This window comes from Tachyglossus aculeatus, chromosome X4 (assembly GCF_015852505.1).
Source record: "Tachyglossus aculeatus isolate mTacAcu1 chromosome X4, mTacAcu1.pri, whole genome shotgun sequence".
Lineage (NCBI taxonomy): Eukaryota > Metazoa > Chordata > Mammalia > Monotremata > Tachyglossidae > Tachyglossus > Tachyglossus aculeatus.
Genome location: NC_052098.1, coordinates 18,284,660 through 18,297,949, shown reverse-complemented (window position 1 = coordinate 18,297,949; position 13,290 = coordinate 18,284,660). Strand labels below are relative to the sequence as shown.

At 45.4% G+C, this 13,290-nt stretch overlaps 1 non-coding gene across 1 annotated transcript; it reads right to left on the bottom strand.

Moving 5' to 3' along the window:
* Positions 1–261: 261 nt before the first annotated feature.
* On the bottom strand, positions 262–399 carry LOC119948484. Its single transcript, XR_005456876.1, has one exon. It is a non-coding gene; the product is annotated as a small nucleolar RNA SNORA7 (small nucleolar RNA).
* Between the last annotated feature and the right edge of the window lie 12,891 nt (positions 400–13,290).

The following is a 13,290-nucleotide window of genomic DNA, read 5'->3' as shown; positions in this document are numbered from 1 at the left end:
AGACTGGGGAAACTTTAAAGGTAGGGCAGGTAGCAGTAGGTCTTATGCTGGCGAGTCGCTTTCGACCCATAGCGACTCCACGGACACATCTCTCCCAGAATGTCCCACCTCCTTGTGCAATCATTCTGGTAGCGTACCCATAGACTTGTTCTTGGTAAATATACAGAAGTGGTTTATCATTGCTTTCTTCCACACAATAAACTTGAATCTCTGCCCTCGACTCTCTCCCGTGCTGCTGCTGCCCAGCATAGGTGAGTTTTGACTTGTAGCAGATTGCCTTCCACTTGCTAGCCACTGCCCAAGCAAGGAGTGGAATGGGTATGCTTCTGCTTGATTCTCCCTCCCGTAGCTGAGACTGATAGAATACTGGAAACTCTCCAGATATGATCCTGAGAGGGGCAGCAGGCAGGTGGAGGCTTCAATTATCTTTTTTAAAAAATAATATTTGTTAAGCGCTTACTCTGTGCCAGGCACTGCACTAAGCACTAGGGTAGATACAAGCTAATTAGGTTGGACACAGCCCATGTTCCAAATGGGGCTCACAATCAATCCCCATTTTACAGATGAGGTAACTGAGGCACAGAGAAGTTAAATGACTTGCTCAAGGTCACACAACAGACAAGTGGCAGAGTTGTGATTAGAATCCAGGTCCTTCCAACTCCCAGGCCTGTGCTCAGATTGGCTGGACAATCCATCAGGAAGAGAAGGTAGAGTGTTTGGATAGGATACATGTCTTCCCTGAAACAGTTTGTCCTAGAACCAACTAGAAAAGATAATGTATGCGCTGGATTCAATTCTGAGTGGTGGACAGGATCGGAGACAGGTGATATAATGGGGAAAAACCACTCTGCAGTAGGGACCAAAACTCAAGCACACGTAACTGAAAGCTCCTTGAGGACAGGGAGCCTATCTGCTATCCCCATTGTAATCTCCTAAATGCTTAATACAGTGCCCTGCACAGAATAAGTGCTCATTTTTTACTACTGATCAACTGACTGATTTTCACCAGGTGTGGGAGTTCAGAAAGATCCAACACAGAGGGATTTCATTTGAGAAAAGGAAACTACAAAAAATACAGCACTTAGCTAAGAAGACAAAAGGGGTAACTGATGGAGTCTCCGGTCATGAACAATCAATCAATCAGTGGTATTTCAGTCACAGTCACTTACTGTGCCCAGGGTACTGTACTGAGTGCTTGGGAGAGTACTATACAACAGAGTTGGTAGACACGTTCCCTGCCCACAACAAGCCGACAGTCTAGAGGGAATGACGGATGAGTCTCAATATTAAAACTTCGGGCCTCGAGACCCCGTGTAAAGGAATTAATTGTAGTGGCGTGATTTGCCCAGTGCCACTCCCGATCTCCTTTCTTTGCAGGTCATGTTCCCGTTGGGGCAAGAAGGGCAATGAACTAGTAGGCGGGCAGGGCTGCAGCGTATCACACAGTGAATGTGTGATCTGCACTCATGTTGGCTACAGGCGAAACCAGGATTAGAACCTACGTGTCCTGATTCCCAGAGCTGTGTTAACACCATCTTAGAGGCCCAGGGAAAATATGGGCCCCAGAACAACAGCCAGACAACCAGAAAAAAGTCCTGCCTGGCTAAGGGGAAAGGGAAGGCCATGTTGCTTCTTAGCCTATCTATCTCTGGTCCAACTGATCTATCTTTAAATCTGGAAAGCTGTCAGAATACCCCAACTCAGCCCTTCGAAGCCATTTCTGACAGTTCAGATTCTATGAGTTCTCTTATCCCCAAAGTTGTTACGACTGAAGATCCAAGACATCTCTACTTGGATGTCCTCCTGTCACCTCAAGCTTAACATGTCAGTGTGGCTCAGTGGAAAGAGCACGGTCTTGGGAGCCAGAGGTCATGGGTTCTAATCCCGGCTCCGCCCCTTGTCAGCTGTGTGATTTTGGGCAAGTCACTTAACTTCTCTGGGCCTCAGTTCCCTCATCTGTAAAATGGAGATTAAGACTGTGAGCCCCATGTGGGACAACCTGATCACCTTGTATCCCCCCCAGCGCTTAGAACAGTGCTTTGCACATAGTAAGCGCTTAACAAATGCCACTATTATTATTATTATTATTATGTCCAAAACGGAACTCCTTATCTTCCCATCCAAACCCGTCCTCCCCGTGACTTTCCCATCACTGTAGACGGCACCAGCATCCTTCCTGTCTCACAAGCCCGTAACCTTGGCATTAACCTTGACACCTCTCTCTCATTCAACCATTCAATCCATCACAGAATTCTGTCGATCCCACCTTTGCAACATCGCTAAAATCCACCTTTTCCTCTCCATCCAAACATCACGTTAATACAGTCACTCATCGTATCCCACCTGGATTACTGCATCGGCCTCCTTGCTGACCTCCCAACCTCCTGTCTCTCCCGACTCCAGTCCATAATTCACTCTGCTGCCCAGATTAGCCCCACAGGATTTATATATAGATCTGTAATTTACTTATTTATATTAATGTCTCTCTCCCCCACCCCACCAGACTGTAAGCTCGTTGTGGGCAGGGATTGTGGGCAGGGAATGTGTCTGTTTATTGTTGTATTGTATACTCTCCCAAGTGCTCAGTACAGTGCTCTGCACACAATAAGCTCTCAATAAAGACAACTGAATACATGAACGAATTAAAAAGTTCATCCTCTCACCTGAGTGAGGACTGGAAGTTCATAAAAAGTGACAGGCAGATAGGTGCAAACAGGAAATCAGGCTAGCCAGAAAAGCGTTCAATAGACCCCTCTCAAGGGGGGGGCAAAGCAATAAAAAAATATTTTTCTACTATAGTAAAAACTGGAATCTGGCTGGGGAACCAGTGTTGGTTGAAGGGTAGAAAACAAATTTAAGGGAGGAAAAGAAGCTAACCAAGAGGTAAAATGAACATTTTTAGTTTGTTTTTCCTGAGAAAGATGTTAGCAATTCCCACACCCAAGTTGTTTTTTTGTAGCAGACAGGTCAGAGGAACTGGATCAAGTTGTGGTGATCGGTTAGGATGTTTTAGAAAAAAACTGACAAACTAGATGTAAACAAATCATTGAGACCAGATGGCGTCCACCCGAGAATTCTGAAGGAACTCAGCGGGAAGTTGCAGAACTCCTGGCAAGTGTAATGGGAAATCGTGCTTCACTAATCTGCTGGAATTCTTGGAAGGGGTCAACAAGCATGTGGATAGGGGGGAGCCAGTGAACATAATATATCTACATTTTCAAAAGGCCTTTGAGGTGATTCCACACCAAAGGCTTTAAAAAAAAAGTAATGAGTAATCATGGGGTGGGAGGGAATGTTCTGGCTGAAAGAGAGGAAACAAAGGGTCGGGATACATGGACAGTTTTCAGGGTGTAGTGTACATAATGGGGTTCCCTGAGGATTAGTTCTTGGCCCTGGAAGAGGGTGGATGCATTGAAATCTCCGATGACTACGAAGCTTTTTCAGGTGGTTAACCGCCATGCAGATGGGGACCTCAGAGAGCTGAGTAGCCTGAAAAATGGTAGATGAACTTCAGGGAGAGCAAGTGGAAGCCATAACGCATCCAGAGAAAAAGAAGCCAATGACAACTGTGCGATAGTGGTGGGCTGGGAGCTACTGGTTGTTACTGATTGTTGGTCCTGTTATTTTAAATCACCCGTCCAATACGGAGCAGCAGCCAAATAGGCCAGAGGGCTGCTAGACATCATCGGGAAGGGGATTTCTAAAGAAATGCTTTTGCCACTGAAGGAAGTCTTCACGCTTACAACATAATTCGTTCCTGAAAACTGCGCCTAAGTAAAAACCCTTTGTCAGAACCAATTTTCCCACAGGAGCAATGTTACAGTGGGGGATTAATTCCTGAATCACGGCCCGGTACCCTGTTTTTATCCAAGTTACCCAGAACTTCGTCCCCAGTTACGAGTACAACAATAGTAACGAGGGAGGGGCTGGTGACCCTGAGGGGTGGAAGGAGCTACACGGCCGCAGCACAGGCCATCACTGACCCCTTAATCCTGTCCCAGTCCAATCCCAGTCTCCCAGCCTAGCAGAGAAGCAGTGTGGCCAAGTGGAAAGAGCCCAGGCCTGAGAGTCAAAGGACCTGGGTTTTAATCCCGACTCCACTTGTCTGCTGTGTGACCTTGGGCTAGTCACTTCACTTTTCTGGGCCTCAGTTACCACAGCTGTAAAATGGGGATTCAATACCTGTTCTTCCTCCTACTTAGTAAGTACCATGTGGGACAGAGACTCTGTCTCACCTGATTATCATGTGCCTTCCCCAGCACTTAGAACAATGTCTGAAACATAGTAAGTGCTTAATAAATACCATTTTAAAAAAATGTGAAAGAAAGATAGGGGACAACAGCAGGGAGAGAGAACAGGAAAGCCACGAGGAAGGAAGGGGTGCAGTTACATAATGTTTACCTTAATGAATCAATCAATCAGTTGTATTTATTGAGGGCTTACTGTGTGCAGAGTACTGTACTGAGCACTTGAGAGAGTACGATATGACAGAGTTCATAGTCCTGTTCCCTCCCGACAAGGAGCTTACAGTCTAGAGGGGGAGATGGACAGTAAAATAAATTAAGGATACGTACTTAAGTGCTGAGCCAGATGTCGTAAATTCAGACCCAATGTCGTAAATCAGAAACAGGGTGTAGATTCAGACACACTGAAAGTATTGTTCATAATAGCTCGATAGTTGTTAAGTTGCAGACTGTCTGTTTATAAAACCTTGGAACGCCTGCACCTGGACTGCTTGCAGTTCTGGTTGCCACAAATTAGGAGAAGCATCAATCTATCAATGGTATTTATTGAGTGCTTACTGTGCACAGAGCACTGTTCTAAACACTTGGGAGAGAACAATACAACACAGTTGGTAGACATTTTCCCCACACACAAGGAGATCACAGAATATACCTCTGTGCATCTTTGAAATCCTCTCTCCAGTAGTGTCCTCTTTGATCATATTTATGAATTCATCTGCTCTCTTTATGACTGAGGCACGATTTTACCTGGTGTTGGAGAAACCAGAACTCCTTCATCTGTTTCACCATCTCACAATGATGCATTAGATTTTTCCAGCTCATTGAGATCCTCGTTGGACATCGATTCCTCTGAATGAGATGGGATTTTTTTTATGGTATTTTTAAGTGCTTACCATGTGCCAAGACTGTTCTGTGCACTGGGGTAGATGCAGGGTTATCAGTTATGACACAGTCCCTGTCCCACATCGGCCTCACGGTCTAGGTAGGAGGGAATAGTATTTAATCCCCATTTTGCACATGAGGAAACAGGCACAGAGAAATAAAGTGACTTGACCAAGGTCACGCAACAGAAAAGTGTGACTAGGCCACACTGCTTCTCATAACATCCTTGTGGGCAGGGATCATGTCTACCAACTCTGTTGCACTGCATTCTCCCAAATGCTTAGTGCAGTGCACTGCACACAGTCAGTGCTTAATGAATACCATTGATTGATTGCTATCTGAAGCATCCATTTCTAAATGAAGTTGACTTCCCAGTTCAATATCTTTATCTGCTCACAGGAGTCTCTCCTGTGACTTGAAAATCTGACATGGACTGTGGACGGAGCTTCCTCCAAGTCCCCCAAGGCTCGGTTCTGGGTCCCCTTCTATTCTCCACCCACTCCCTTGGAGAACTCATTTGTTCCCATGGCTTCAACTGCCACCTCTCCGTGGATGATTCTCAAATCTACCTCTCCAGCCCGGACCTCTCTCCTTCTCTGTACTCTCACATTTCCTCCTCCTTCAGGACATCTCTGCTTGGATGTCCCACTGACACCTCAAATTTAACCTGTCCGAAACAGAACTCCTCATCTTCCCACCCAAACCTCATCCTCTCCAGTATAGACAACACCACCATCCTACCTGTCTCACATGCCTGCAACCTTGGCATTGTCTTTGACTCAGCTTCTCATTTAATCTGTTGCCAAATTCTGTCGGTTCTGCCTTCACAACATTGCTAAAACCCACCGTTTCCTCTCCATCCAAATTTCTACGTGCTTGGTTCACCGTCTTACCATATCCTGCCTTGACTACTGATCTCCCTGTCTCTTCTCTCCAGCCCATTCTACTGCCTGGATCATTTTGTCTATGAAAACGTTCAGTCCACATCTCCACACTCCTGAATACCCTCCAGTGGTTGCCCATCCAACTCTGCATCAAACAGAAACTCCTTACCATTGACTTTAAGGCACTCAGTCAATCAGCTTGCACCCTCCTGCCTTACTTTGCTGATTTCCTACTACAACCCAGCCCGTACACTTCACTCCTCTCCTGCCAACCTATTCACTGTAGGTTGTCTGTCTCACCAACGACCCTTTGCCCACACCTTCTCTCCAGTTCAGAACTCAGTCCTCCCTCGGATTTGACAGACCAGCACTCTCCCCACCTTCAAAGCCTTACTAAAAATACATCTCCTCCAAGAGGTCTTCCCCGACCAAGCCCTCATTTCTCCTGTTCACCTTCCCCCTCTGTTGCCTATGCACTTAATAATAATAATAATAATAATGGCATTTATTAAGTGCTTACTATGTGCAAAGCACTTTTCTAAGCGCAGGTGGGGGGATACAAGGTAATCAGGTTGTCCCACATGGGGCTTACAGTCTTAATCCCTATTTTACAGATGAGGTAACTGAGGCACAGAGAAGTTAAGTGACTTGCCCAAAGTCACACAGCTGACAATTGGCAGAGCCGGGATTTGAACACATGCACTTGGATCTGAACCCTTTAAGCCGTTGATATTCACCCCCAACTTAGCCCCACAGCACTTTTGTGCATATCCTTATATTCTCCCATTTCCCCTATCTGTAATTTATTTTATCTATTTTCCCCTCTAGACTGTCTGTTTGTTTTCCTCCTCTAAGCTCAATGAGGGCAGTGATCACGCCCACTAACTCTGCTGTATTCTACTTGCCAAAGCACTTAGCGCAGTGGTTGGCATACAGGGATCTGGAAGCTAATGGTAAAATAAAATTTGGGCTCCACAGGAAATTCTTCCAAATCAAGAAGCTAAAAGCTTCATCAAAAAACTTCACCATGACAAAGCAGCGTGGCTTTGTGGAAAGAGCCCGGACCCAGGAGTCAGAAGACCTGGGTTCTAATCCCAGCTCTGCCACACTTCTGCTGTGTGGCCTTGAGCGAGCCACTTCATCTCTCTGGGCCTCAGTTACCTCATCTGTAAAATGGGGGTTAAGACTGTGACCCCTGTGTGGGACATGGATCGTGTCCAACATTATTAGCTTGCATCTACCCCAGCTCTTAGAGCAGTGCTTGGCACAGAGTAAGCACAAATACCATGGGAAAAAAAAGTCCTATAGGTAGCAAATGTGACAGTGTAGCAGGGTACAACTTTCACATGCACCTGATGCCAAAATAACTGTATGTCGCATCTCAGTCTTATTGGCCACACTCTCACACAAGTATAGAATTCACCATCTTTGTTCCTTGAAGAAAGCTAGTGTTCATTCAGTATTAATTTGTGTTTTTATTTGGAGTCTTATATAACTGTGAAATTGAATGCCTTTGTCATTTGCAGTTTTCATCTATTCATGTACATGTTTTATTTATGTGCTGAAGGTCCCATTCCAGCCAGCTAATGCTCAGGGTGGGAGTGTGTGATCTGGAAATGACAGTATTATCATTATCACTATTATTATTATTTAAGAATTGTGGTATTTGTTAAGTGCTTTCTATGTGCCAAGCACCATACTAACTGTTGGGGTAGATACAAGATACTCAGGTTGGACACTATTCCTGCCCCATGTGGGGCTCACAGTCTAAGTAGGAGGGAGAACATGCATAGAATCTCCATTTTACAGATGAGAAGACTGAGACGGAGACTAGTTAAGTGACTTGCCCAAGGTCCCACTGCAGGCAGGTGGCAGAGCGGGGATTAGAACTCAGATCCTTGGACTCCCAGGCACATGCCCTTCATCATCATCATCAGTCGTATTTATTGAGCGCTCACTATGTGCAGAGCACTGTACTAAGCGCTTGGGAAGTACAAATTGGCAACACATAGAGACAGTCCCTACCCAACAGTGGGCTCACAGTCCAAAAGGGGGAGACAGAGAACAAAACCAAACATACTAACAAAATAAAATAGAATAGATATGTACAAATAAATTAAATAAATAAATAGAGTAAATTATTAGGCCATACTGCCTAAACCACTGCCATTAGGCCACACTGCACTGACAGTATAGAATGATTTTCCAAACCCCCTGATGCACAGGCTCCCAGAGGGCCCCTTTTAAGGTAGGGGGAGCAGTGAGTCAGTGTTAGAAACACCAAGATCCCGACTCACCCAGCGTCTCCAAAGCCTGGCAGAATGACAGAATCGGGCAATCGATTGTATTTATTGAGCGCTTACTATGTGCAGAAGGTGAAAATGCCCTGGCATTTCAAGTCAGAACTGGACTAACTGCACTTCCCATCCACCCGCCTGCACACCACACCACCACCACCACATATTCACATATGTAAATTTGTTAGTTACAAGAATGAATAATTCACAATTGTACAACTAATGGCTGAGGCATCCACACATCCCATCTTCTAGTCAGAGGTCATGGGTTCAAATCCCAGCTCTGCCACCTGTCAGCTGGGTGACTTTGGGCAAGTCACTTAACTTCTCTGTACCTCAGTTACCTCATCTGTAAAATGGGGATGACAACTGTGAGCCCCCTGTGGGACAACCTGATCACCCTGTAACCTCCCCAGCGCTTAGAACAGTGCTTTGCACATAGTAGGCGCTGAACAAATACCATTATTATTATTATTATTATTATTCAGCTGCTAAATGTTGAGCAGGCCAATAATTAAGCTAAAAGTAGCCTTATCTGACTGGTCAAGCCTAGTCCTAAAACATAACTTTGATTCTGACCCCTGGTTTGAGCCTAATCCTGGTCCAAATAATAATAATGTTTGTTAAGCGCTTACTGTGTGCCAAGCACTGTACTGAGTAGATACAAGTTAATCAGGTCCCACATAAGGCTCAGAGTCTAAGTAGGGGGGAGAACAGGCTTTGAATCCTCATTTTACAAATGAGGGAACTGAGGCACAGAGATGCGAAGTGACTTGCCCAGGGTCATCCAGCAGAGAAGTGGTGAAACGGGGATCAGAACTCAGATTCTCTGACTCCCAGGCCCATGCTCTTTCCACCAGGCCACACTGTTTCTTAAACTCATTCATTCATTCATTCGATCGTATTTATTGATCACTTAGTGTGTGCAGAGCACTGTACTAAGCACTTGGAAAGTACAATTCGGCAACAGAGAGAGACAATTCCTACCTGACAGGCTCACAGTCTAGAACTCTTGTGCTAAGTGGGACCGTCTCTATATGTTGCCGACTTGTACTTCCCAAGCGCTTAGTACAGTGCTCTGCACACAGTAAGTGCTCAGTAAATATGATTGAATGAATGAATTAGCCCCGATCATGGCCCTAACCCCAACTCTGCCCCAAATCCCAACCCTTGACCTGAACCAGGTCCTAATTTTTCCAGAACAGTTAAGTCATGGGAGGGCTATCCTGGCTTCTCAGTTATCTCAGCAAAACTCCCCAAATGTTCCTCACTTGCCCTGAATTTAAGTAGATGGTTCCAGGAGTTGTAGTGCCCAAACCACTAACTTCTACTTCCAGCATATAAAGTATATTTCTGAGACTAGAAGTCTTTGGAGCACATAAATCTTCTTCCAGCACCATTTTGGAATCGGTCTGGGTACGGGATACCTTACCTACCTTACCTCACTAATCTCCTACTACAGCCCGGCCCACACACTTCCCTCCTCTAGTGACAGCTTGCACACTGGGCCCCGATCTCATCTATCTTGATGCCGACCCCTTGCCCACATCCTCTCTCTGGCCTGGAACGCCCTCCCCAGCGTGCACACACGCACACGCGCGCACACACACACACACACACACACACACACACACACACGTGACGGACCACCACTCTCCCCAGCTTCAAAGCCTTATTAAGGTCACATCTCCTCCAAGAGGCCCTCCCTGATTAAGCCCTCTTTTCTCTGGCTCCCCCTCCCTTCTACACTGTCTATACACTTGAATCGGTGACATTTGGGCATTTGACATTTTCCCACCTTCAGCCCCATAGCACTTCTGTGCATTATTATTATTATTATTGTCCCACGTGGGGCTCACTCAATAAATACAATTGAATGAATGCAAGTTGCAGAGCCGGAATTAGAACCCAGGTCCTTTGACTCCCGATCCTGTGCTCTTTCCACTAGACCCGGCTACATCTCTAACTCTACTACATTGTACTAACTCTGCTGTCATCTCCCAAATGCTCAGTACAGTACGAGAAGCAGCGTGGCTCAATGGAAAGAGCCCGGGCTTTGGAGTCAGAGGTCATGGGTTCGTATCCCAGCTCTGACAGTTGTCAGCCGTGTGACTTTGGGCAAGTCACTTCACTTCTCTGGGCCTCGGTGACCTCATCTGTAAAATGGGGATTAAGACTGTGAGCCCCCCGAGGGACAACCTCATCACCTTGTAACCTCCCCAGCACTTAGAACAGTGCTTTGCACATAGTAAGCGCTTAATAAATGCCATTATTATTATTATTATTATTATTATTATTATATCTATCAATTGTGTATTATAAATTATTTATTGATATTAAGGTCTGTCTCCCCCTCTGGAGTGTGAGCTCACTGTGGGCATGGAACGTGTCTACAATGCTGTCGTATACCCTCCACGCAGTGTTATAAAAAAAAACCAAGCAGGTTCTTTTTTAAATACTGTGTGTTAAGCACTTACTATGTGGCAGGCACTGCACTAAGCACTGGGGTAGATACAAGCTAAAGGCCATGCTGCTTCACTTCAGAGCCCTTAGTACAGTGCTCTGCACACAGTAAGCACTCAATAAATACCATTCCACCTGCCCCATTCAGGTTGTCAGTCGATCCATCCCGGACCTGCAGACTGCCACTAAAGTAGACTATTAATTCTCTAGTTGTTTCGTTCCATGCCAATAACTCACCCAGGTAATTTAGTACCTACACTGGGTTTCATGGGGGCCTGAATTATCCCAAAGGCTGGTTTCCATGGAGCAAGCTAACCAATCAATTGCTTAACTTTCTACTTTCAATAAAACTATGAAAGCCCAACCGCTACTAATGGAACAAGTACCGGTGGTATTCTGCCCTCACTCTAGGCTGGGACACTGAGACCCAGAAAGGTTAGCTTGACATGACCTAGATCTATACGGAAGCACATGGCATAATTCTGAATCCCAGTTAACCAATAAATTGCTTAACTTTCTACCGTCACTGAAACAATAAAAACCCAGTCTCTACTAATGGAACAAGTACCGGTGGTATTCTGCCCTCACTCTAGGCCGGGACACTGAGATCCAGAAAGGTTAGCGAGACATGACCTAGGTCTAGAAGGAAACCTGTGGCAGAACTCAGAATCCCAGGCTCCTAGCTCTTAGTCGACTGTCCTCTCCACTTTCTTCAAATTGTATCTTGGATCCAAAATGCCGCCGGAGTGTCCTGCCATAGTTGTCAGCTGCAAGGAGGCCTCCGAAAATTCTCCCTGTGGTCCTAGAAAATTAAATAATAAGGAAGATTGTTACACACCCATGCAGACAAACTTATTTTTTATTCGCATCTCCAACCCTATTAAGTTCACCATTCCCATCCCCAAATCGGCCAGATACTTCTCTCCGCATCCCCAATTCACTCAAAACCAATCATTTTTCATTTTTATTCTCAACTGAACAGTTCGTATAGACACCTGGGAGTTATACATGGCTAGGCAGGTCTCTATCGAGCAATTCTCCTCTAGCAAAAGTCTGTACCGGCACTAATTCATCACATTGGATGGGATTCCTCTTCACCGACAGAGTAGATCAGCCCTGGCAGCCCCCGCAGGCGAAAGGCCAGTTAGACTTTAGGGAACAGACACAGAGAAAGTGAGTGGCATGGTGAAGTGGCAGAGAGCCGGTCTAGGAGTCGGAGAACCCGGGTTCGAGTCCAAGCTGTGCTGCTAACCTGCCAGGTGACTGGGGGCTAGTCACTTAACTTCTCGGTGCCTTAGTTTCTTCATCTGCAAAATGGGGATAATAATACCTGCCTTTCCTACCTACCTCACAGAGTTGTTGTGATGGCAAAAATGAGTTAATTAATGTGAGAGCGCTTTGGGAATAAACGTGCTATAGAAAGCCAAGGCATTTAGGGAAGCAGTGTGGCCTAGTGAAAGAACACAGACCTGGGAGGAAGAGGATCTAAGTTCTAAACCCAGCTCCACCACTTGTCTGTTGAGTGACCTTGGACAAGTCACTTCACTTTTCTGTGCCTCAGTTACCTCATCTGTAAAACGGGGATTAATATTGTGAGCCCCACGGGGGACACGGACTGTGTCCAACCTGATTAACTTGTATCTACTCCAGTGCTTAGAACACTGCTCGACACACAGTAAGCACTTAACAAATACCATAATTATCATTATTATGATTATTAATTATCATTAACAGTTCATCAAGGGCCACTTTCTGTCAGCAGCAGGGCTAGCCCCACAAAGGTATATGTGCAGAGGTGGCAGGCAAGAATGCATGACAGTGCTCTGCACACAGTAAGCACTCAATAAATGTGATTGAATGAATGACCTCAGAAGTCTTCCAGCATGGGTAAGGTAGGGTAGAGACGGAGCTTGCTATACACTTGGTTGTGTACCCCTTAAACACTTTGTTACTCACCCCAGCCCCACAACACTTTTATGCAGAGAAGCAGCATGATCTAGTGGAAAAGGCAAGGGCCTGGAAATCAGAGGACCTGGGTGCTAATCCCGGCTCTGCCCCTTGCCTGCTGTGTGGCCTTGGGAAAGTCACATGCTCTCTGTGCCTCAATTTCCTCATCTATAAAATGGGAAGTCAATACCTGTTCTCCCTCCTAATTAGACTATAAGCCCCATGTGGGACAATATCCAGCCTGATTAACTTGTATCTACCCCATTGCTTAGTATGCTAAGTGGAACATAGTAAGCACCTAACAAATACCATTATTATTACTATTATTATTATTATTATCATAGCAATCAGTCAGCCAATCTTATTTACTGAGGACTTACTGTGTGCAGGGCAGTGTACTAAGCACTTGGGAGAGTACAATACAACAGAGTTGGTAGACAACGTTCCCTGCCCATTAAGACCTTACAGTCTAGAGAGGAGGTTACAATCTAGGGATATAATAATAATTATGGTATTTGTTAAGCACTTAGTATGTGCCAAATATACTCTATTATTTTCCCTGTCCCTAACTTT